This window comes from Molossus molossus, unplaced genomic scaffold (genome assembly GCF_014108415.1).
Source record: "Molossus molossus isolate mMolMol1 unplaced genomic scaffold, mMolMol1.p scaffold_m16_p_10, whole genome shotgun sequence".
NCBI lineage: Eukaryota > Metazoa > Chordata > Mammalia > Chiroptera > Molossidae > Molossus > Molossus molossus.
In genome coordinates, this window is record NW_023425345.1 from 53,728,247 (window position 1) to 53,752,174 (window position 23,928).

Genomic DNA, 23,928 nt, shown 5'->3' on the forward strand with positions numbered 1-23,928 from the left:
TTTGCTAATAATAACAACTCACTATTTTTTGGTCAAACACTGACACTTGTTCCACTGACTCATTTTGTTGTTGTTCATCTTCACCTGAGGATATATTTTCCATTGATTTTTAGAGAGAGTGGAAGGGATAGAGGGGGTGGGGGGAGAGAAAAAAAGAAACGTCAATGTGAGAGAGACACATTGATTATTGGTTGCCTCCTGCATGAGCCCCAACAGGGACCAGGGATCAAACCTGCAACCCAGGTACTTGCCCTTGACTGGGAATCGAGTCCACGACCCTTTAGTGCATGGGCCGATGCTGTAACCACTGAGCAACACAGGCCATTTTTTCCCTCTATCCTCAGTATTACATTGATATGCCACTGGCCCATAGTAAAATTTTTCTGAAGTATTTTTAAAAAAAGATATTGCCATCTGACTTCTGAGGTCTTACTAAAAACTTACACCATTGTGCTCACTCAGTCATCTTTGGCAGCATTCAGCATGGCCGTACATATCTGCTGGGCCGTACACTCAATTCCATTTCTCTGTTCCATCCACCCTCATTAAAGCACTTCAGAATGCCCCACTGTCTCACCACCAAAGACTAACATTTATAATAAATGGGATTTACAAACTATGTTTTTTTCTTGCACAGGGTATGGTAAAGCTGTATTTGAGTGAATTTTAAATTTATATTTATGCCCACCAAGACAACACTTTCAATCAGCACAGTTATGGCCCCTGAGATTAACACTGTGGTGACCATTCCAAGTACAAGTTGAATACAGCCAAGCCATGTCACCTATGGATTTTATGTTGAATTTATAGTCAAAGAGACTTTCATTAGCTCTTCTTCAACTTTTAATTAAGATTTTTAAGGATTAAATGAGATTTGCTACACTTGCTAATTCATGCCAGTTGTTTTTGTGAAGACGTTTGAAGCTAATTTGACATACTTACTTTGAACTGATCTCTGATTTTTATTTTTTAAGAATGACAAGTCACGCAAAGACCAGGTAAAGCAAATACTTGTCAGATATTATATTATTGTGTATCATGAAATATATAATTTCATATTCTCTAAATTAGAAAGAACATTTAAAAAAATCTGAGATGATATAAATTATGGAGTAATTAGCAATGGTAACTGCTGGATGAAAATGGAAAAATATGTTGCATGCAGTTAGTATGTGGAGAATATAAATATAGGTTCTTTTATGCTATACCCCCTTTTTTATTTTTCAATTGCAGTTTGCATTAAATGTTATTTTGTTTTAGTTTCAGGTGTACAGCATAATAGTTAGACAGTCCTATACTTTACAAAATGTCCCACTGATATTTCACGTACCCACCTGGCACCACACATAGTCATTACAACATTATTGACTATATTTCCTATGCTGTAGTTTACATCCCCATGACTCTTCTGTAACTACCAATTTGTAGTTTTTAATCCCTCCATCTTTTTTCCCTCAGCTCCCCACTCTCCTCCCCTCTGGTAACCATCAGTCTGTTCTTTGTATCTATGAGTCTGTTTCTATTTTTTCATTTATTTTGCTCTTTAGATTCCACATATAAGTGAAATCACATGGTATTTGTGTTTCTCTGACTTATTTCACTTCGTATAATACCATCTAGGTCCATCCAAGCTGCCACAGATGATAAGCTTTCATTCTCTTTTATGGCCGAGTAATATTTGTATATATCTACCACAGCTTTTTTAACCAGTGGTCTGTTGATGGGCACTTGGGCTGCTTCCATATCTTGGCTATTGTAAATATTGCTGCAATAAACATAGAGGTGCATACACTCTTTTGAATCAGTGTTTTGAGAGTATTACACTCATTCAGCTTCAGGCATCTCGTTTTTTAAAGACTGACTTTATATACATCCATAAACTATGGAAAGATATATTTTATATTTTACCTAGATTCCCAAAGAATAAAAGAGGAAAGAAAGAGGACTACTTCTTGAGATGCCAGCATTCTGAGCACGTCGAGACCACAAGCCTGTTTCGTTCCTCTGTCCTCTTGCTGGAACAAGGATAGAGAATCCACTCACATTCAAACCCGGGCAGGATCTCAGCAGATGTACGAAGCAGTTGGCATTTGCCAGAGGCCTCACGACTCTTTTCCCTCCCGCCCTTTAGGTCCTCCTTTTCCTTGTTTTGTCCTCTACTGATTGCTCTATACCTTCTCCTCCCATGGCCGTGGCTGGATGATCTCATCCAGGCAACCCTGCCTGCCAGAGCTGCCAGCCAAGCACAGGGAGGACCAAGGGACCCAGGGTTACCAAGTGGAAAACTCGACCAGAAATCATCATCATAATGCTGAATACAGTTTATTAAACAGTTAGGCTGTGCCAAGAACTCTGCTGAGAACTTCATATATATCAAATTGCTTAACCGTCACAATAATCGTATAAATATTAGGTACTATTTTTAATCTCATTTTAAAGAGGGAAACTGAGTCATGTAGGATTTCTAGAAGTTGACACAGTGTTTCGAAATTAGCATAGGGCAGTGATTCCAACCTAGAAACCCGGCCTTCGGAGCCTCTGTTTCTCAACAGCTGTGCTGCTTGGCCTCTCTCCAGGGCACTTGCCTCATATTCCTCTGTCCCTCCTCACAGACTCGCTCACGTGAGCGTCCCAGAGGTTCATTGTCACACTGCTCAGAGTTGGAGTCATCCACCTCCCCTCACCGCTTACTTTCAGAGCAGTGCCCCATACTTGAAAGAACTTCATTATCATGGCCATATCAGTCCCCCACAGCTGCCCTGGAACGTTACCACACATGTTGTGACTTACAAGAACACAAATTAGTGATTGTGTAATTCTGTAGGACCGAAGTTCAACACAGTCTCACTGGGCTTTAGGAGGCTCATTTCCTTGTCTTCTCCCGTTCCCAGAGGGTGCTCACATTCCTTGCCTTGTGGTCGCATCATCCACTCTTTCAAACCTGCCGAGTCCTCAGACTGCATGGCTCACCTCTGCTTCCATCCGCCACCCCTTCCCTGACTCCCTTCTCGCTCCCTCTCCCCCTTCATGGCCTTGGGCCCCCCGGGACCATCCAGGATAATCTCCCTATTTTAACATCAGCTGTTTAGCACCTTAATCCCAACCACAACCTCAATTTCCCTTTACCATAGAATCTAACATATTCACTGATTCTGGGGATTAGGATAGGGACATATTTGGGGTCCATTATTTTGCCTGCCACAGTGGCTCAATTTAAAAGTTGACAAAGCAATATGACTGATAACATTTATACTAATATAAAAAACTTTTGTTTTTGTTTTTTTTGTTTTTTTTTTTAAACAAAACAAAACACTAACCTGTTGAATTTTAAGTCCTGGGAGCAAAGAAAATAACGAGATCACTTGGAGCAGATGGTTCTCCCCGTGGGAGTTGCAGTGACCCACACTGTGGATGCCTGGTGCTCTTTGGCTGCTGGCGTGTCCCACTGGCCAACGCCCCCTCTTGGCGGATGAGGAGACCCAAGATCCTTACTGAAATGTACTTGTTCTGAGACCCATCCCCTTGGGACATGTGACTACATGTAGGATAAATGAATTTATTAAAAACAGAATCTCTAGAACTCTGTCACTTGGGACCAATAGGAAGTTACTTCATCGGAGGTTCAGTTAAACAGCCTCTTGTGTAGAACAAGCCTGCAAAACTCTTAACAAGATACGTGGCAATTAGTGAGCACTCAGACGTAGTAGTCATCGTGGTCGCCGGTGTCGTCGTGTTAACATGTTCATGACAGATGTCATGTGCGATGTCTTGTTGGGCGTCTTCTGAAGAAGCACAGTGGCCTTGTGCATGGCTCTCGGTTCCACCCTGAGCCCCGGGCTTTTAGGCACATCTGCTGAATGGCAGCTGAGAGGGCAAGCCCCCCACTTTCACATCGCCCAGAACAGTTGTTAAAATCTGTTTTGTATGTGGTGTTCTGCATTCAATTAAATGAAAATATCTGCAGCTTTAAAATCAAAGACTGAAAACCAGTATTCTCTCTGAAAGAAATGACTCCATCATGGGGGAAGAGGGACAGGTCTCAGAGGAGTGTTTGGGGAGGCTGCTCCCCCCCGTCTGACCCTATGGGCAGCCGCCTGCTGTGTTGAACTTGATGTCCGGCTGACCTTGTGGGAGAAGAAACAGGCCTCCTCTCTGCTTCGGAGAAGAAATATTGTGCCTCCTGCCTGTCAGAGAGACTTTGCTGCCTGTACCTCAACAAGAGTCCTACGGACTGCCCTACGCACCACATGAAGGTTATCTATTCTTCACCTTCATAAAGAAAAACAGAGTTGCCTGGAATTGGGAGGAAGGCATGTTTTACATTTAAAATGTTTCCAAACTGGTGCTGTATTTTTTATTTTAGGGAATAACCGGTGTCTCTCCCATCCTCATTCAGCAATTACTTCCTTTGCAAACATCAAACAACTTTCCTCACATGTGGAAGATTGTGCGTGAATGATAGCGCCCAAAATAATCCTTGCTCTTCTCACAGAGCACATGCGCCTGTGATATTTTTAGCATATTGTAGTTGACAAATGAATGCTAATCACCGATTTCTCTTCACTCTTTTTCTCCTTCCAGGTTCTTGAAGAAAAGCTGTTCGATCCAACATCTGATAGTCACAAATTTGGAACCGTGCTTCTGAATCCCAGCACCTAGTAAAAAGAAAAAAGACAACACTGATAATTATACCTGTCAAGAAGCTGTGAATACGTGGTGTATAAATTCTTTACCAAGGCAACTCAACACCTTCTTTCTCTGGGGCTGAACGCCCACTGCTCACTGCTCTGTACACACACAGACCTTCCATTCACTGCGGTGGGAATTCTCCGCGCCACCAGAGATGTTTTCCAGTCTGCAGACTGAAACAGTGTAACAATAAAGTCCATGACTTTCAGATAAATCACCAGGGCCAGGATTAAGTGAATCTTGGGTCGCTAGCTTTTCCAGAGTTGAACAAATCCCTCATTAGGCTCTAGTTCAAACTGCATCAGTTCAATATTGTCGCCACTTAGACCTGCACATCGTCCCCCACCCTGACTTGGGTCACGTCCATACTGCTGAGCTGTCAGAATTAGAAAGTTTGTTAATTGCAGAGTCAAGGTCATTTCCCCTCTTGAAAACAAGTAATATGCTATATTTATACTCTTTTCAAGTAACTGAAGCAATTGGCTTTTTATTTTCTGTTTCCATGAATTTTATTATGCATTTGTAGAAGTGGGGCAATATAGCTCAACTTTTAGTTTGCTAGAAGCAAGGATAGAGGACTCTAGTACTGTATATATTTTTTAATTTAAGTATTGCTTGTATCTATTATTAAGTCTAACAGAATATAATGTATATTTATTCCACAAAATATATATTATGAGAGTGTATTTGTTACAAACTTAGGTCTTTTCTTACCAAGTGTTATGAATCTGGTAAGAGAACAATTAGCAAAGGACCTAACTTCATGAACGGATGCTCATATATTTATATATAACCCTGCTCTCAGTATTTTTTTTGTTTTATATTTTTGATTAATAAGCTCTAGAGAAATCTAAGCTCTTTCTACCTACCCTGATGTGATGTCATAGAAGTCTATTTGATATTTTAAAGCTTACGGCTTAAAAAAACACAACAAAATTATGATATGTGTGCGTGTATATACAAATACGTATGTCATACAAAGTTGAGATAAGTTTTCTCAAATATAAAATCAATGTTTTGGGCAATCTAAGATCAGGAGTATTATCCCTTTCAAAATTAGGCATACATAAACCAGTGATACTAATATTGTGAGTGAAAAGATACTGCTGCTTCTAGAGGGTAAGGAAACCTCACTCATTTCACGATTCATGTAGGTAAACAGACAATGAGATAACCATCTTTCACAAAGTGTCATTTACTGAAAAATGACCTGTGAGAGCCACACATACAGATTGTAACTTGTGACTGGCGGTAAATCTAGGCACATAAATCTGATTTTACTCTAAGGAATGAATAGGAAGTAATAATGATCTGGGCACTTAAATACTTTAAACCTACAACTGTACCTGAACAAAGAATAAATGTCCACCTGAAACATTCTAGATAGACCATTGAAACTGAGGCAAATATTTGAATATTCCCTTTTCTCAAATGCAGAAATTGATTCCCCAAGGTATAGTAAATTGTACATTTCAGGAAACCCTCCAAATTAAAAATTTATAAAGCTCAGTGTAGGAACTGTTTTCTTGAAAACTAATCAGAATCATCCAGCACATTTTTGTTGGCCCTGTCAGGTGATCCTGTTGTCAATGGCAAGTCTGCCTACTCTTGGTAGTCTATCACCCAGCAGAGTATAAGCAGCAAGGGATCTAGGAGGTACGTCAGTTTCAACAAGGTTCTACTGTGGTAACAAACTCTCATCCTTGGAAACTTAGCATTTTTTATTAGATAGAACTGGGGGGAGGGAAAGGGGGAGGACCCTGAATGTTCTGTAAAATAGGTTTACAAGAGAGCAAGCATGACTAAAGGACCGAATAGAGACTGCTTGAGTATTATTCAGTTTGAAAGAGGTGGTTCTCATTTTTATAAGAAAAAGTTAACAAAACATATATTTTAGTTATCATGTAACAAAGAAATATTAAAGCTATTCAGGCGATGCCACAGATTCTCAGAAAGGGAAACTCATCGAACCCTTGTAATGAGAAAATGGTCATTTCGACACATTTTAATACATTGTATAAATTTGGAGCTTAAGGTGAGTATGTTTTTATTTAGCCGTGTTTGTTACTTGTTAAATGATCATGTTTTATCATCAGTATAAATATTGTTATGGAATTACAGAACAATGATCCAATGAGCAGATACCTACATTTGTGTTTTCTAGAAGTCTTTGTATTTTTGTGTTTCATTTGCATATTGTTAAGTGCTAATAAATGTAAGCCAGGTCGTTTGTCACAGCAAAGGGGCACCAAAGACACCTAAGGACAGATAGCCTGTCACAATGATCCTGCATACAAGTGACCAGTCAAATGGCCAATTTTCTTCGGTAAAATCTAGTTGTTGAAATGTTAAGTCTTCCCCTAAAGTTTTTATCAAAAGCAACCATTCCTAAAACCTAGAAATGACACCTGTGTTTCTCTCAAGTCTCCCTGAACTCAGAGAGAATGGGAAAAATTACTACAACTTGTTTTAATGCTCTTTATTATTAATGATCACATTAGAGCTACTCACATGTCCAAAATCATGTTAAAGACATATCAGTTCTCCTACATGAAGCTCAGTCTTTAATACAATAAACAAATTAGGTGTTAAAATCTGTTGTTACTGTTCACCAGTGATCTTGGTGAATTTTAGTTCTTTCTCTTGGTTAGATTAGTGGACAGATTTTCCTAAACTCCTGCTATGATACTGAAGGCAAATACACATGCCCGAAACTTTTCATTGGGCATTTGTATTTTGACTCTGGTACCATTTGAAATGGAAATAGAAGATCCTCAGGGGAGATAATGAGTTTAAATTACAATTGACTTTAGAAAGAATAACAGGTTTTCCGTGCTTCATCATGTAATCAATAGGAAATTCTCTATGTGAATTACTGCTATTTTGGAAGACAATGCTAAGATCTAAATACAAAATCTAGCATCCAGGGACTTCGAGGCTGACTCAAGAACTTGCTCAGAGATGAATCTCACCAGTTTACAAATGCAGCTTTCAACCAGGACAAACCAAACAGGTCTGATCACAGTGTATTTTACTCAGCTGTGCCTGTAGGACTCTGAGATGTTGTAACATTTTGTCGACATTATTTTAAACATCTATTGTGGATATGTGAATAATACTGAATTTCTCATCTCCTAGCTGGTTTGTGTTTATCATGCAGACACAGCTTGTTAGACAAGCATTAGGCAGCACTGTGAAGTGAAAATCAATGCTCTACAGGTTCGGGGGGCCAACATAAGGCAAGATCTCCCCAGACTCGGGATAGTCCTACCCATCTCAGCCCTCTCTCTGTCACCGGCTCAACGAGAGAGGGCTGTGACTAACTGTCCTGTGGACTGCGGTATCCTGGCATCTGATGTAATATCTGGCACAATGTAAGTGGCCAATTAGTATTTGTTGAATGAATGAATGACAGAACAGGTGAATACACAAAGAAATAAATTTGCCTTCTGATAACTTGGAAATTTTTACCAACTTATGCTAATTGGCACTATCATTTCTGAATTTTATAGTGAGAACTAGAAACTGACTCTTTATAAACACTCCCTAGATCTATGAGTTTGGAATCAATTACTTCAAAGTCTTCAAAGGTTTGAGGACATTTACATAAGGAGTAATGTTTTGGGGATTCAGAGTTTTCACAGTGAATAACATCCAATCTTTCTGGTTCTTTACGAAAGCTCCTTGACAAGGATCATCCAAAATGGAACCTCATTAATAAGTTTTATAAAATAAATGTTTTTATTTTTTAAAAGAAGAAAAGTCATATCATCAAGCATATTATTAATTCTCCCTTAGATATTTATTTTTAAGGAGTTCATAGTAATTGGAGTTACCATCTCTAAATCTTGTCTTGCTTTCACAAGATCACTCATATTTGAATCCTAGAATGTACCCAAGTTTAAGATTAATCAAATAGCTATTAAGACTTTTCCCTGTGTTTATTCATTTAACAAATATTTATTGTGTACCTAATATGTGCTAGGTTCTGGAAATACAATGGCAAACAAGACAGACACAGTGCCCTCATGGGGCATAGTGGGAGGAACTACTCAACACCTACTCTAGCAGTAACTAGAGTTTCCTGTTCATCAGTTCCCTTTTCACAGCTTATAAAGGAACTAAAATACCTAACCCCTAGGAAATCATGAAGACTCCATGCATCTATTTATATGAGCTTGCTTTTCTAAACACATGCCTCAAAAATGCTTAGTTTTTCCATACATCATAGTTATATCCCAATGAAGTATGTAAGTGATAATTTATACATAACCAACATTTAGCTCTTACTGAGTTCTACTGTGCTCAGTACTTTCATAGACTATCTCATTGAATGCCTTCAACAACTTAATAGATTCCATTTCATAGGCAAGAAAGCTGAAGCATAGATATGTATGTGACTTGCTCAAAGTCATACAGCTAGCAGGTGGAACTAGGATTTGAACCCATGGCGTGGAACACACGAGCCCATGTATCTAACCATCATCCGAGGTTCGGGGGACACCATTACATTAAATGAGTCACTGTATATAAAAGTACTTTGAAATTGTATAGTATACAAAAAGATATGTGTAAAGTATTAACAGTCAACAAACCACATCAGTGGCAGAAACAGAACACAATCTTATGTTGTAGCTTACTCTCATGAAGAACACATCAAGCCAGAGACGTGGATAAAAGTACAGATCCAGACAATTTCTGATGTGATAAATATTTTAAAGATTTTTCGGAATTATTTGTTAGCCACTGTGTCTATTTGGTGCTACAAAAAAAAAAAGAAGAAAAGAACTAAAATAAACAAAATCCCTTGCTGTAAGGGCTTATAATAAATACACAGTGTGGAGATGAACCAAGGATATTTCACATTTACAGGGAAAGATTGGGCAGTAGTAGTATTTTCTCCCCATTGCATGTGATCGTGTCTTTCCAATTGTTTTTATTTTTTATTTTGAAAGACCTGCAAAATGTGCAGTGGTTTAACCTGACCAAAGTGGTATTATGCTGCTGGGAAGTAAAAATATGGAACACCAGACTGGAAGTATTGTCTTCATTGTCAAATGACTTTACATGATTTTAGAGCATGCACGTGGAAGGATTTCTAGATGCTGAAGGCACCTGAATATCTTCGCATGTGTGTTTCTCTATTTCAGATGACACTGTGGGGTCATAGTATTTAGAGGTTAGATTCTAAGGCAAATTTGAGATTGTTCTGACCACAACCTGGTAGCTCAGTGTCTGTATCTTCAGAGCCCAGCAGGACCTGACACCTGCTGTGGAACCGTAAACTCACGGCTCCCGTTTCACAAAGAAGAATCACAGGCATTATTTACATTTGTTCTCTCCCAGCCCCTCCCAGTGAAGTGGGCATGTGACACAACTTAAGTGATGTTTCATATTGGTGGAAGCAAGGGATCATCTTAAGAAAAACTTTTATCTCATTCTTTCCTACTACCAATGAGATCCTCCTAAATGACTGACATGTTGAGAATTAATTTTACCAATAATATACCAGGAGAAAAAATTCAAATGCCTTATGGTCAAAATCATACTTGGGAACTTCTTCCTACCTCCCTTTTGACACATTTGTTTCTACCAATATTACCATTCCCTGTACGAATGTAGTCATCCTTCTCACTTGCCATTCACGTCAGTTCTTAGAGTCTACATTTTACCTTGACAAAATCTCATAAAACTATCTTCTCTTATTTATTCTCACTATTCCTACCTAGGCATAGACCCTACTAGGACTTTTGTGAGCTTTTAACTGTTTTCCCAGAAACTTCATCTCCCCATTTTTTTTCTATTTATTAATTCTAGATAAATTGCCCTGAAGCTATTCTTTTACACACATTGGATTCTTCGGCAAGATTCTTTGAACCAAAACACTAGTATAGTATTCGGGAAGGAGGACATTATAGTGCCCTCCGATCCACAAGTCAACATACAAAACGTGAAATGCGATATTGAAATCTGGTTGTTGGACTATAAAATAGAATCATGAGGTTCCATAACACTGAAAATATCACAAGTTCTTCAATATGAAATTAAATACAAAGAGAATAGTGTTGTAGTGGTGAAGATATCAAGACTGCATCTTACTATGACCCACCAATTCCAAAGCATTTGCTTGTGTGTGTGTGTGAATGTGTACGTGTATGAATGTATGGGGGTGGGCAAATGTGCTAACATTAGGAAGAGGTATTTCTCCACCATATAGCACCGTTCTTCCTGTTTTATCTTTCAGTTCAAGTTGACCACCACCTATTCCTGGAAACTGTCCAAACTTTCCTTCCCCTGGGGATTTGATTATTTTCAAACTACCTCTTTCCTTACCTATGCCCTCCTCCCCAAATATCTTAAATTTTAAAGGCCCATTTCCAATGGTATCTCTTCCAAGAAGCTTTTCTAATTTGTCCAGGCCTGATGTTATCTATCTCATCATTAATCCTCATTATGATAGCTGAACCCCTCTTTAGGTCTTTTCTTAGCTTGTCTTATAGTATACCCATTTGTGTCTTTATCATCTCAAGTCCCCCCATAGTTATTAAATATACATGGAATGAGTGCTTAATATTTCTTAAATAAAATTACCTTTCACTTGTCAACTTCACAGAATGGATTCTGGAGTATTTTAAGGTCTATCTCAGTTCTCTGTAGCTCACTCAGGAAGTTCATCAGAATAGAGAACTCAATACTAGACATTTTTAAAGGAGAAAAGAGCTTTAATTATCGGATATTTTTATTTTTAAAAAAGAATGAAAAGATAAAAGTGGTAACTCATCTATTTCCTAGGCTTTCCTAGTATGATTTTTGTTCTGAGGGTGAATGTGAAGGTTGATGTAAACATTTTAGATGACAACCACCATTATCTCATCTACACACACACCAAGACTTTACTGCTGACTTGTCTCCATATATTTGGTTGCTTATGCTATGGGAGAAACTGTAAAGAGTAAAACTGGGTTTCCAGTTAGCAACTAAACAAGCAAGTTGGGCATCATAATGTTACTTCCAATTGTGTTAATGGTACTGTTTCTTGCTGCATTCCATCGGAACACAGACCCATCTATCTTTCGTAAGTCCTCTCCTAACCCCAAGTCCCTGAGGTCTTAACATCAGGAATGGGGGATTGGGAGACTAATCACTATTATTTCAACTGTCTTAGCCTATATAGAAAAATAAAAGTTAATAGTAATGAAAACATTTCACCAGCCTTAGCCATGCATTGTGTTCTATTGTGTGGCCAACACAAAGTTTGATCTGAATGTGACATTTATAAACCAAACGAATTCAACATCTAACAAAAACATAATATTAATTTAGTTCTCCCCCCTCCCTTGCAAGGATAGGATACACAATATCCTAAAGGAAAATTCCTACACATGAACTAAGATGTCCTTATTTTCACTTGTTAAGTTAGAATAATTACAAATAGAACTTCAAGAAATAATCTACATGAACACAACACAGTTTCAGGGTTTAATTGCTACCTGTTCAATAAATCATGTTTCCTGTGAGTATTTTTTAAAACGGCATTGTTGTATCTAAAAGGGTTTTAAGGGTTAGAAGTTGACTAGTTGCAACTGGAGACCCATAGAGGGCCTGTACTTGGATTTTTTGAAATACAACTTTCCAGCAGCTGGATTTCAGCTTTATACATACAAGCTCACTTGTTTTCTTATTTTTTTTCTTTTTTTTACTTTTTTTTTTTTTTTTTTTAGGAAACCCTGAGACAGTCTCAGTTAATATCTGTTTTCTCAGAATAATTATTAATAGCACCCTCTTTAACTCTCAGAAGTGCCTCAATTTAGAAAACACATTATGGTGTCAACCTGCCTAGAAATGATAAAGCACTGGGATGATGGTTCACATTAACCTTCTTCAATTCACCAGATAATTGGAAGCATTCTTTTTTTGTTGCACATAACTCAGTAGAACTTGGGTGAAAAAACAAAAATTAACCACCACCAAAGCAGGCCAGATTCAGGGTCTCAATGTTAATACAATTTCTGCCTTTTCTTACCTCTCTCTCTCCCTCAGCTCCACTTGTCTCTGTTCTTTTTGTTTGTGGCCCTTGTTATTTAGGCTACAGTCAGTTTCTCTCCCTTTTCTGTTCCTCTCCTAGTGTCTTGCAGCACCCGATTTATATCCTTAGAGCTCCTGATCAAAAAGGAAAATTAGAGTCTCTTCTTCAGAGTCGATATCATACAGGCAAACTCTGAATGGTCCTGCTTGGCTCTGCTATTCACTTCTTAAGGCAAATCACTATGAGAAAAATAACATGATTGGCTATGCGTGGGTCACATTCTCATGCCTACTGATTGTCCACTTACTAGCTATAGGGAAACCAAGATGAGAAACACACTAACAGTTGTTCAACAAGGCACATAAGAAAACAACTACAAAAGGACACAATTATCAAAATGAGGGTTCAGTTACAGGTGAGGTAACACATTATCTGAGGAAATCAGAAAAATCTCCTTGGAAGAGATACCAATTGAAATGGGTGTTGAAAGTTGAGTGGGACTTGACAGGTATAGACAGAGTCTGGAATAACATTGAGCTGGATATTGACTGGAGAATGAACACTACCCCAAATCTCGGATTGAAACAGGAATATTTACTTAGTTCTTAATTCTGAAGCTCCCCAATGTAGGCTGGGCTCAGACAGGCAGTTCTTGTGGGTTTGGCTGGTTGGGCTTCTCCATGTGTTCATAATCATTTGCACATCAGCTCAACAGCTCAGTTTCTGGGGCTGACTGACTTCCAAGTGATATGCTTCAGTAAGCATCTACATGGTCTCTTACCTTCCAGCAAGCTAGTTTGAGTTTGTTCTTACGGTTAAAGAAGGAGTTCAAGAAAGAGCAAAGGTTCACAAAGCCTTTTGAGAGTTAGGTTCACACTGACGCAATGTCACTTCCACCACATTCTATTGACCAATTCAAGTCATAAGGCCAGCTCAGGTTCAAGGACTGGGGACAGAGTCTCTATTTCTTGATGGGTAGTCAAAGCTATAGTTAATAGCTAACATTAATTACGTATTATGTGCCAAGAACTGTTCTAAGAACTGCAAGTATATCAACACATTTTAATTCTTGCAACATCCTTTATTTATGAGCAATAGACCACCTGCACATAGAAGTAAAGGAAACACAGCTGAGTCCAAGGTCAGGCATTCCCTGAACTCAGACCACTATGCATAGTTGCTGTTTGGCTTTCTAACTGCTCGTGTATAATGCAACACTTAATAGCATGGTATATTAGTCAGGGTTCTCCAGAGAAACAACCAATAGCAGATATAGATATAGGTAGATATAGATATAGATATAGATATAGATATAGATATAGATATAGATATAGATATAGATATATGATAGATAGATAGATAGATAGATAGATAGATAGATAGATAGATAGATGACAGTATAAAGATAGATGATACTATATAGAAATTGATATATGTGAGGAGATTTATTATAGGAATTGGCTCATGTGACTATGGAGGCCAACAACTCCCACAATCTGCCATCTTCAAACTGGAGAACCAGGAATGTTGATAATGTAATTTAGTCTGAGGCCTTAGGCCTCCTTAGAACCAGGAGCAGGAAAAGATAAATGTCCTAGATAAAGAAAAAGAGCAAATTTACCCTTCCTCTGCCTTTTTATTCAATCTAGGCCCTTAATGCATTGGATGATGCCCATCCTCTGCATTAATAAAAGTGATCTTCTTTACTTTCTTGTCTACTGAGTTACATACTAATTTTTTCCACAAACACCCTCACAAACATGCCCAGAAATAATGTTTTACCAGATATCTGGTCATCTCCTACCCCTGTCAAGTTGACACACAAAATAAACCATCACAGATGGTTTCAATCTTATTCTCCCAAACAGAATGCAATCTAAGGTAGATTTTATATAATGTTGAAATAATTTCTTTTTCTATCAGCCAGAATTATGGCTAAGACCAGAGACTAGAATCAGAATTTATAATTACATAATCTAAAGAAAGCCTTAGAATTTCTAGAAGATAGTGCAACTGGCCTCACTCTCTTCAGCCCCTCCTCTACCACCAAGCATCACAACAGCAGAGAGAGATACACATAGAGATTGATATGGGAGAGAGAGTGAGAGAGGTGTAAGGAATGCAGCTTTTTGGAGAGAAAGTTTTCCTTCTGCACCTCCACTTTCATTCATCTGAAACCACATAAGAGAGGGGGAGCTTCAAGACAATCTCTCATAGACATGTAGGGGTAACTATTAGAAAACATTGCTAGGAACTCACTCCCTAGCTGAATGCTTGCTAAACGGCAGAAATCTATTGTTCCTGGATGACAGCACTGCTTCTGTAGCTGAGGCGATGAGAAGGTTTATAGCAGAGCTTTGAGATGTGTCCCTGAGGTGTGAGGGCATACATGAGCAAAAAGGCAAAAGATGGGAAGCCTCTTGTAGAGCCTGTGACAGCAGGGCTTAAAGGGATTGTGGGCCTGGGAAAAAGATGGGGACCAATCATCACTTCAATTCCCTTTGTCTCTCAGGGTTCACAGAAGAGGGCCTCAGCAATGCACAGGGGTCCATGAAATGAACTAAAGAACTTGGAGAAGGGGCTCAGATAGGCTTGGACATTACATCAGTGTCAGGTTACTATGCAAACTTCTAAATGTTTATTCTCCCCTAAATTTACTTATCTCTGACCAGTAGCATACCATTTGAAACCAAACATCCTTATCACTTTGACTAAATTTATCTTTAAGGCCATATATGAAAAATCTACAGCCAACATTATACTCTATGGTCAAAAACTAAAAGCATTTCCCTTAAGAACAGGAATAAGACAGGGATGCCCACTTTCACCACTTTTTTTTAACATAGTACTGAAAATCTTAGCCACAGCAATAAGACAAGAAGAAAAAATAAAAGAGATCCAAATTGGAAAGGAAGAAGTGAAACTGTCATTATTTGTAGATGACATAAATATTGTACATAGAACACCCTAAAGACTCCATTAAAAATCTACTAGAGCTAATAAATGAATTTGGCAAAATAGTAGGATACAAAATTAACATCAAGAAATCAATGACATTCTTATACACCAATAATGATCTCACAGAAAGAGAAACTAAAAAAAAAATCCCATTTACCATTGCAGCAAAAAAACTAAGATACCTAGGAATAAACTTAACCAAAGAAGTAAAGGACATGTTCTCAGAAAACTACAGGACATTGAAAAAAGAAATAAAAGAATATATAAAAAAGTAGAAGTGTATACCTTGTTCCTGGATTGGAAGAATTAACAAAATTAAAATGTTCATATTACCCAAAGCAAACTATAGATTCAATGCAATCCCTATTAAAATACCAATGACATATTTCACAGAACTAGAACAAATACTACAAAAGTTTATATGGAACCAAAAAAGACCCTGAATAGCAACAGGAATCTTGAAAAAGATGAACAAAGTAGGAGGGAACACAATACCAGATATCAGGTTATACTACAAAGCCACTATAATCAAAACAGCCTGGTACTGGCACAAGTACAGGCATATAGATCAATGGAACAGAACAGACAGCCCAGAGATTAACCCAAGACATTATGCTCAATTAATATTTGACAAAGTTGGCAAGAGCATACAATGGAGTAATGAAAACCTCTTTAATAAATGGTGTTGGGAAAAATGGACAGCTACATGTAAAAAAAATGAAGCCAGACCAACTTACATCATACGCAAGAATAAACTCAAAATGGATAAAAACTTAAATGCAACCCATGAATCCATAAAAGCCCTAGAATAAACTGTAGGCAACAAAATTTCAGACATTACACACAGCAGAATTTTCACTGATACAATGCCTAAGGCAAAAGAAACAAAGAAAATAATGAATAAATGGGTCTATATCAAACTAAAAGTCTTCTGCAGAGCAAAGAAACAAGCATCAAAATGGAAAGGAAACCCACTATTTGGGAAAGCATAATTGCCAATGATGTATTAGATAAAGGGTTAATTTCCAAAATATATAGAATACTCATACAAGTCAACAAAAGGAAGACAAATAAACTAATTAAAAAATGGGCAGAGGACCTACATAGACACCTCTGCAAGCAGGACATACAATTGGCCCAGAGAAATATGAAAAAATGCTCGGCGTCATTAATCATCAGAAAGATACAAATTGAAACAACTATGAGGTATCACCTCACACTTGCCAGAATGGCTGCCATCAACAAATCATCAAACAACAAGTGTTGGCAAGGGTGTGGAGAAAAGGGGACTCTAGTACACTGCTGGTGGGAATGCAGACTGGTGCAGCCACTATGGAAAACAATATGGTGTTACCTGAAAAAATTAAAAACTGCCATTTGACCCAGTGATCCCACTTCTAGAAATATATCCTAAGAAGCCTGAAACACCAATCAGAATGCATACATATACCCCTATGTTCATAGCAGCACTATTTACAATTGCTAAGATCTGGAAACAGCCCAAGTGTCCATCAGTAGATGAGTGGATAAAAAATCGGTGATACATATACACAATGGAGTACTATGGAGCTGCAAGAAAGAAAGATCTTTTATCTTTTGAGATGACATAGAGGGTCCTGGAGAGTATAATGCTAAGTAAAATAAGCCAGTCAGAGAAAGACAAATATCACATAATATCACTTATTTGTGGAATATAATGAACAATACAAACTGATGAACAAAATAGACCCAGAGACATGGAAGTGGGGTACAGTCTGACAAACCTCAGAGGAGGGACACTAGGGGGAGGAAAGAGATAAACCACAGAACTTATATGCATACCTGCGTAACCAATGGACACAGACAACAATGATGGGGGTAGGGGCGGGATCAGGAGGAGGATGTCAATGAGAGAAAAAGGAGAAACATCTGTAACAAAAATATTTTAATAAAAATAAATAAATAAATTTATCTTTAAAATCTAGCTCTAGAAATAATATTTCTCTGTATGAATCTCTCAGAGACCTATCCTTCCCCCAGATATTCAGCAACCCCCTAGGCAGCAGAAGACAGTAGCTCAGATCTGACTAATGGTCACAAAGACAGAACCTCTGGCAGGCTAAAGATAACATCTTGCTGTAAATTATGTTTTAGCTCCTAAGCCCTAAGGTGAAACAATCCCTTGGCTACTTTCCCAAGAAACCAAATAGGAATGCTAGAACACACCTCAGAACTATCCTCAAGACCTACAACCAATCAACTCCCAGCACAAACCCAAACCCCTGAACCCACGAGTCCTGTGATTTTGCTCTATATAATCTGTAATCTACACCCCATCTGGGAGTTTGGCTTTGAACATCAGCTTGTCATTCCCCTGGATGACACAATTCATAACAAAATAGCCTATATTCCTCCAGTGAAATTCTTAGTGTCCAGTGTTTGAATCTGCCAGTACTGGGTGTACAAACTCTTTCTCTTTGGTAGCACATTCATAGGCCAGAAAGTCTGTGGACCACACTTTGAATAACACAGTTTATGTATACTCTAGAGAAGAACTTTGAATCAAGTATAAAGATTTCCATTTTAAATAGAACTGGATTTAATTTCAATAAATATAAGCAACCAAGAGTGGTCCATGATATTATTAAAAAGGGTTGCAAGGGGGAATTTGTTTCTGAGGCAGGTTAGTAAGAAGCTAAGAAAACTCCTTGGCCAGTGGAATGGGAAAACTGAGGCAGATCCCTGAACAAACTGGTCAAGCAATTTACAGCCAGATAATAAATCACAAGGTCATATGTTCCCTCACCAAGGACAACATGGAGCAAATGGCTTATATATTCCAGACCGTGCTGGGGCAGATGCACCTTGGTCCCACTGGTCCCTTTTCAGTGACATTCTCTGAAGGTGAAACTGACCAGAGAATGACTCTGACCCCTCTATAGGCTCACTTTGATAAATCAGCATATTGAAGGGCACACCTGATGAATACTCTATTGAGATTCTCCCTTAAGACCTCCCCTAATATTCCTGCCTTTAGAAAACATAATAACCCTTAAGATAAAAGTAGCCTGTTCACACTCTCGTTGGAACACCCCCTCACCCCTTCTTTTTCTTGGGCATGTAGTTCTGCTTTCTTTCTCTCGAACTCTAGTGGTCTCCACAAAACTTGCAACCATGGGAGCAGCCAAAAGTGGCAGCTCATCCTGGGCTACGCCCCAAACCTGTCTGTAAGGCCCTCTTTTCTCTGACTTCCTGGTGAGCTAAAAGCAGCCCCGCCTTGGCTCACTTCTGTCACTGTGACCTTTACTTCTCAGTGAGTCCATGCAGCCCCCCGCTTCTTCACTATAACATTTCGAGGGAGCCAAAGCAGCACCACATGGGCTCTGTCCTGTTGCTTCTTCTGACCTAAGCCTTCCTTTATCTCACTGTCCTCAGCGTTAATTAACATATTCTCAAAATATTCTGGACCCGTGTTGTGAAATCTCTCCAGTATGACGTCGAGAGCCCACACACTACAGGCCCTCTCCAGGCCCATACCTTCTCAATGACTTTACCAGACTAGAGGGTCCAGTTGCCTGCATGCATCAAAGCCCAATCAAACTTCAACAGGAATTTGCAGCCAAGAAAGTAAAGGTTTATTAATTGAGGAAACTGCCAAACCCAGAGTCACGGGTAAGGTAATGCTCAGAGACCGGACTCCCTGATGGCTTCCAGAAAATAAGGAAAAATCATTAATCATGGTGGCTAAAGGAGTTGGATCATGGGCTTTACTGTTGGTTGGGGCAGGATGGGGAGTAGTTGATTATTGTATCAGGTCCTGGTGTCAGCGATGGCAGTGTTCTCTTTGGTTTTGTGAGGGTTTTGTCTGTAGGGTGGCCCTGCTTTCATGGGCCTGGGGCTGAAACAGAACTCAAGTCAACATGTTAGCTTTAGCTTGATTAAAAGTCTTTTTGCCCTGGCTGGGTGTTCAGTGGTTAGAGCTTCGGCCCAGGGACCAAAGAGTCTCGGGCACGTACCTTGGTTGCAGTTCATCCCAGCCCTGGTCGGGGTTGTGCGGGAGGCAGCATTGATGTGTCTCTCTCACATTAATGTTTCTCTCTCTCCCTCCTTCCCACTTTGTCTGAAGATAAATTGAAAAGAAAATATCCTCGGGTGAGGATTAAAAAAACAAAACAAAACATAAAAACTCTTTCTGTGGTCAACAGATCTGAGGCTTTGCTCTTAAGACAGTTTGATGCTGATCCTGATTATCCTCCATATATTTCTTTGGTTTGGGGGAACCAGCAAGCTGCCTTTCAAACTGTGCAACCTTCTTCCTAATTATTTGCAGGCTTATGCAAGCCCATCACCACCCCCGTCCCAACCAATCCTGGAACTTCCAGGGGTTCCATGTCCTCCTCCAATCCGATCCTTTCCGCAGGTTTTCCCAGGCTAGACTCCTCCCCTTTATGGTTGCCATCTTGGACCCTAGTACCCATGCCTCAGAATTCTGCTGCGACAACTGGTTTCCACTGCAAGCACTTTCCTCCCCTGTGCCATCATGATTTCACTGTGAATGCACCCAGAGAGGAGTTTCCTATCTGTTGGTCTTCCTGCCCCTGGTAACCTGCGGGAACAAACAGTGGTTCCCTGGGGAAACTGGAAAGCCCATCCTTCCTCCCTACTGGGGGGTGGGCAGGGAGGCAGGGGAGGGATGTTAATCCCCTTGGCAGGGATTTGGCTATCCCCTGGGGTGTCTGAAGCTATAATTCCCAGACCTCAGCCAGATGAACTGTAATTTCCAGACTCAAATAGGCCCAGCCAGTCTAGCTCCCCTCTCTTTCCTAAATTATCTGCCTCCACTAACAAATTCACCCTGAAGATGGACTGGTGAGAGGGTGGACTTTTAGATAAATCTGAAGCCATTACCTATACTTGAGACCTTGCTTTATAAGAATTGAGAAGGGACCCACAATTGGTAATACTGTAGTTACAGTGCAGGTATATATATGGGTAAATTCTGGTTTTGACAGACCCAAAGCCTTAATACTTAAAAAAAAAAAAAAAAAATTACAAAGGTAATTTCTTACAAAGGTGTGAAAGGGAATATTTATTTAGAATAGAAATAGAAATCACAAGAAATAATAAATTTTTAGAAGGTGACAAATACCACAAAATCTAGATGTGCTACATAATTTTATTTATTAATGACCTGAAAATGTACATATTCTTCCTACGTTTTTTAGTAAAATATCATATTTTTGAAGGAGAAAATAGAGCAATAATGTAGTAGTTTTCTCTAAACTGGTAGATCAAAATTTGTTTTTTATGTTTGGTAGTTCATAAGAGAGAGTTGTTTTTTTGTTTGTTTGTTTGTTTTTATCAATTAATTTATTTTTGTTACAAATGTTTCTCCTTTTCCCCCCACTGATTCCCCCCTCCCCCTCCCTCCCTGCCCTGTCCCCAGCTTTGTTGTCCATGTACATTGTTCATGCATACATGCATATAAGTTCTGTGGTTTATCTCTCCCCCACCACCCCCTCTTCTGGGGATTGTCAGTCTGTACCCCACTTCCATGTCTCTGGAACTAACCCATTCCTCAGACTGTTATGTTCATTATATTCCACAAATAAGTGAGATCATATGATACTTGTCTTTCTCTGTTTGGCTTGTTTCTCTTAGGAAAATACTTTCCAGGTCCCTCCATGTAGTCTCAAAGGATAAGAGATCTTTCTTTCTTACAGCTGCATAGTACTCCATCATGTATATGTGCCACAGCTTTTTTATCCATTCGTCTACTGATGGACACTTGGCTGTTTCCAGATCTTAGCTATTGTAAATAGTGCTGCTATGAACATAGGGGTACATATATTCTTCCTGATTAGTTTTTCAGGCTTCTAGGGTATATTCCTAGAAGTGGGATCGCTGGGTCAAATGGAAGTTCAATTTTTAATTTTTTCAGGTAACACCATATTGTTTTCCACAGTGGCTGCACCAGTCTGCATTCCCACCAGCAGTGTATTAGAGTCTCCTTTTCTCCACACCCTAGCCAACACTTGTTGTTTGATGATTTGTTGATGGCGGCCATTCTGACAGGTGTGAGGTGATACCTCATTGTTGTTTTGATTTGCATCTCTCTGATGATTAGTGATGTTGAGCATTTCTTCATATGTCTCTTGGCCATTTGTAAGTCCTGTTTGGAGAGGTGTCTATTTAGTTACTCTGCCCATTTTTTAATTGGGTTCTTTGTCTTCCTTTTGTGGAGTTGTATGAGCACTCTCTATATATTGGAAATTAACCCCTTATCTGATATATCCTTGGCATTGATGTTCTCCCATACAGTGGATAGCCTTTGCGTTTTGATGATTGTATCTTTCGCTGTGCAGAAGCTTTTGAATTTGACGTAGTCCCATGTGTTCATTTTCTCCTTTGTTTCTATTGCCTTAGGTGATGTATCAGTGAAAATTCTGCTGCGCATGATGTCTGAAATTGTTACCTACAGTTTCTTCTATGATTTTTATGTATTCATGAGTGATATTTAAGTCTTTTATTCATTTTGAGTTTATTCTTGTGTAGGGTATAAGTTGATGGTCTAGTTTCATTTTTTTTGCATGTAGCTGTCCAGTTTTCCCAACACCATTTGTTAAAGAGGCTGTCCTTACTCCACTGTCAAATATTAATTGAGCATATTGCCTTGGGTCCATTTCTGGGTTCTCTGTTCTGTTCCACTGGTCTATATGCCTGTTCTTGTGCCAGTACCAGGCTGTTTTGATTACAGTGGCTTTGTAGTATAACCTGAAATCTGGTATTGTGATCCCTCCAACTTTGTTCTTCCTTTTCAAGATTTCTGTGGCTATTTGAGGTCTTTTTTGGTTCCATATGAACTTTTGAAGTATTTGTTCTAATTCTGTGAAGTATGCCGTTGGTATTTTGATGGGGATTGCATTGAATCTATAGATTGCTTTGAGTAGTATGGACATTTTAATGATGTTAATTCTTCCAATCCAAGAACAGGGTATGTGCTTCCACTTTTTTATATCTTCCTCTATTTCTTTTTTCAATGACCTGTAGTTTTCTTTGATAGGTCCTTTATTTTTTTGGTTAAGTTTATCCCAATGTATCTTAATTTTTTTGCCTCAATGGTAAATGGGATTGTTTTCTTAGTTTCTCTTTCTGTGAGTTCATCATTGGTGTATAAGAATGCCATCAATTTCTTGATGTTAATTTTGTATCCTGCTACTTTTCCAAATTCATTTATTAAGTCTAGTAAATTTTTTATGAAGTCTTTGGGGTTTTCTATGTATAGCATCATGTCATCTGCGAATAATGACAGTTTCACTTCCTCCTTTCCAATTTGGATCCCTTTTATTTTTTCTTCCTGTCTGATTGCTGTGGCTAAGACTTCCAGTACTATGTTAAATAAGAGTGGCGAAAGTGGACATCCTTACCTTGTTCCTGTTCTTAAGGGAAATGCTTTTAGTTTTTGCCCAGTGAGTATGATGTTGGCTGTAGGTCTTTCATATATGGCCTTTATTATGTCAAGATATGATCCCTCGATTCTCACATTGCTGAGTTTTTTTTTTATCAGAAATGGATGCTGGATTTTGTCAAAGGCTTTTTCGGCATCTATCGATATGATCATGTGGTCGTTATTCTTAATTTTTTTATGTGGTGTATCATGTTTATTGATTTGTGAATATTGTACCATCCTTGCATCCCTGGGATAAATCTCACTTGGTCATGGTGAATAATTTTTTTGGTATATTGCTGGATCCGATTTGCTAGTATTTTGTTCAGGATTTTGGCATCTATGTTCATCAGGGATATTGGCCTATAGTTTTCTTTTTTTGTAGAGTCTTTTTCTGGTTTTGGAATTAGAATTTTGCTGGCTTCATAAAACAAGTTTGGAAGTCTTCCTTCTTCTTGAATTTTTTGAAATAGTTTAAAGAAAATGGGTGTTAGTTCTTTGAATGTTCGGTAAAACTCCCCCGTGAAGCCATCCGGGCCTGGGCTTTTGTTTGCTGGGAGAGTCTTAATTACATCTTCAATTTCTTCTGTTGTTATTGGTCTGTTCAAGTTTTCTATCTCTTCCCAGTCCAGTTTTGGGAGACTATGTGTTTCTAGAAATTTGTCCATTTTGCTTAGATTGTCGAAATTGCTGCCATATAATTGTTCATAGTAGTTGTTAATGATCTTTTGTATTTCTGTGGTGTCAGTTGTTACTTCTCCTCTTTCATTTCAGATTCTGTGTATTTGGGTTCTCTCTCTTTGTTTCTTGGTGAGTCTAGCTAAGGGTC

General features: G+C 38.7%; 1 protein-coding gene across 2 annotated transcripts in view; it reads left to right on the plus strand.

Moving 5' to 3' along the window:
- LIN7A (lin-7 homolog A, crumbs cell polarity complex component) overlaps positions 1-8,530 on the plus strand; it is a 148,645-nt gene extending 140,115 nt beyond the window's left edge. For both annotated transcript variants that reach the window (XM_036252719.1, XM_036252718.1), the window contains exon 6: positions 4,582-8,530. The gene's annotated coding sequence lies outside the window, so the exon portion shown is untranslated. The remainder of the gene's footprint in view (positions 1-4,581) is intronic.
- Positions 8,531-23,928: the final 15,398 nt, after the last annotated feature.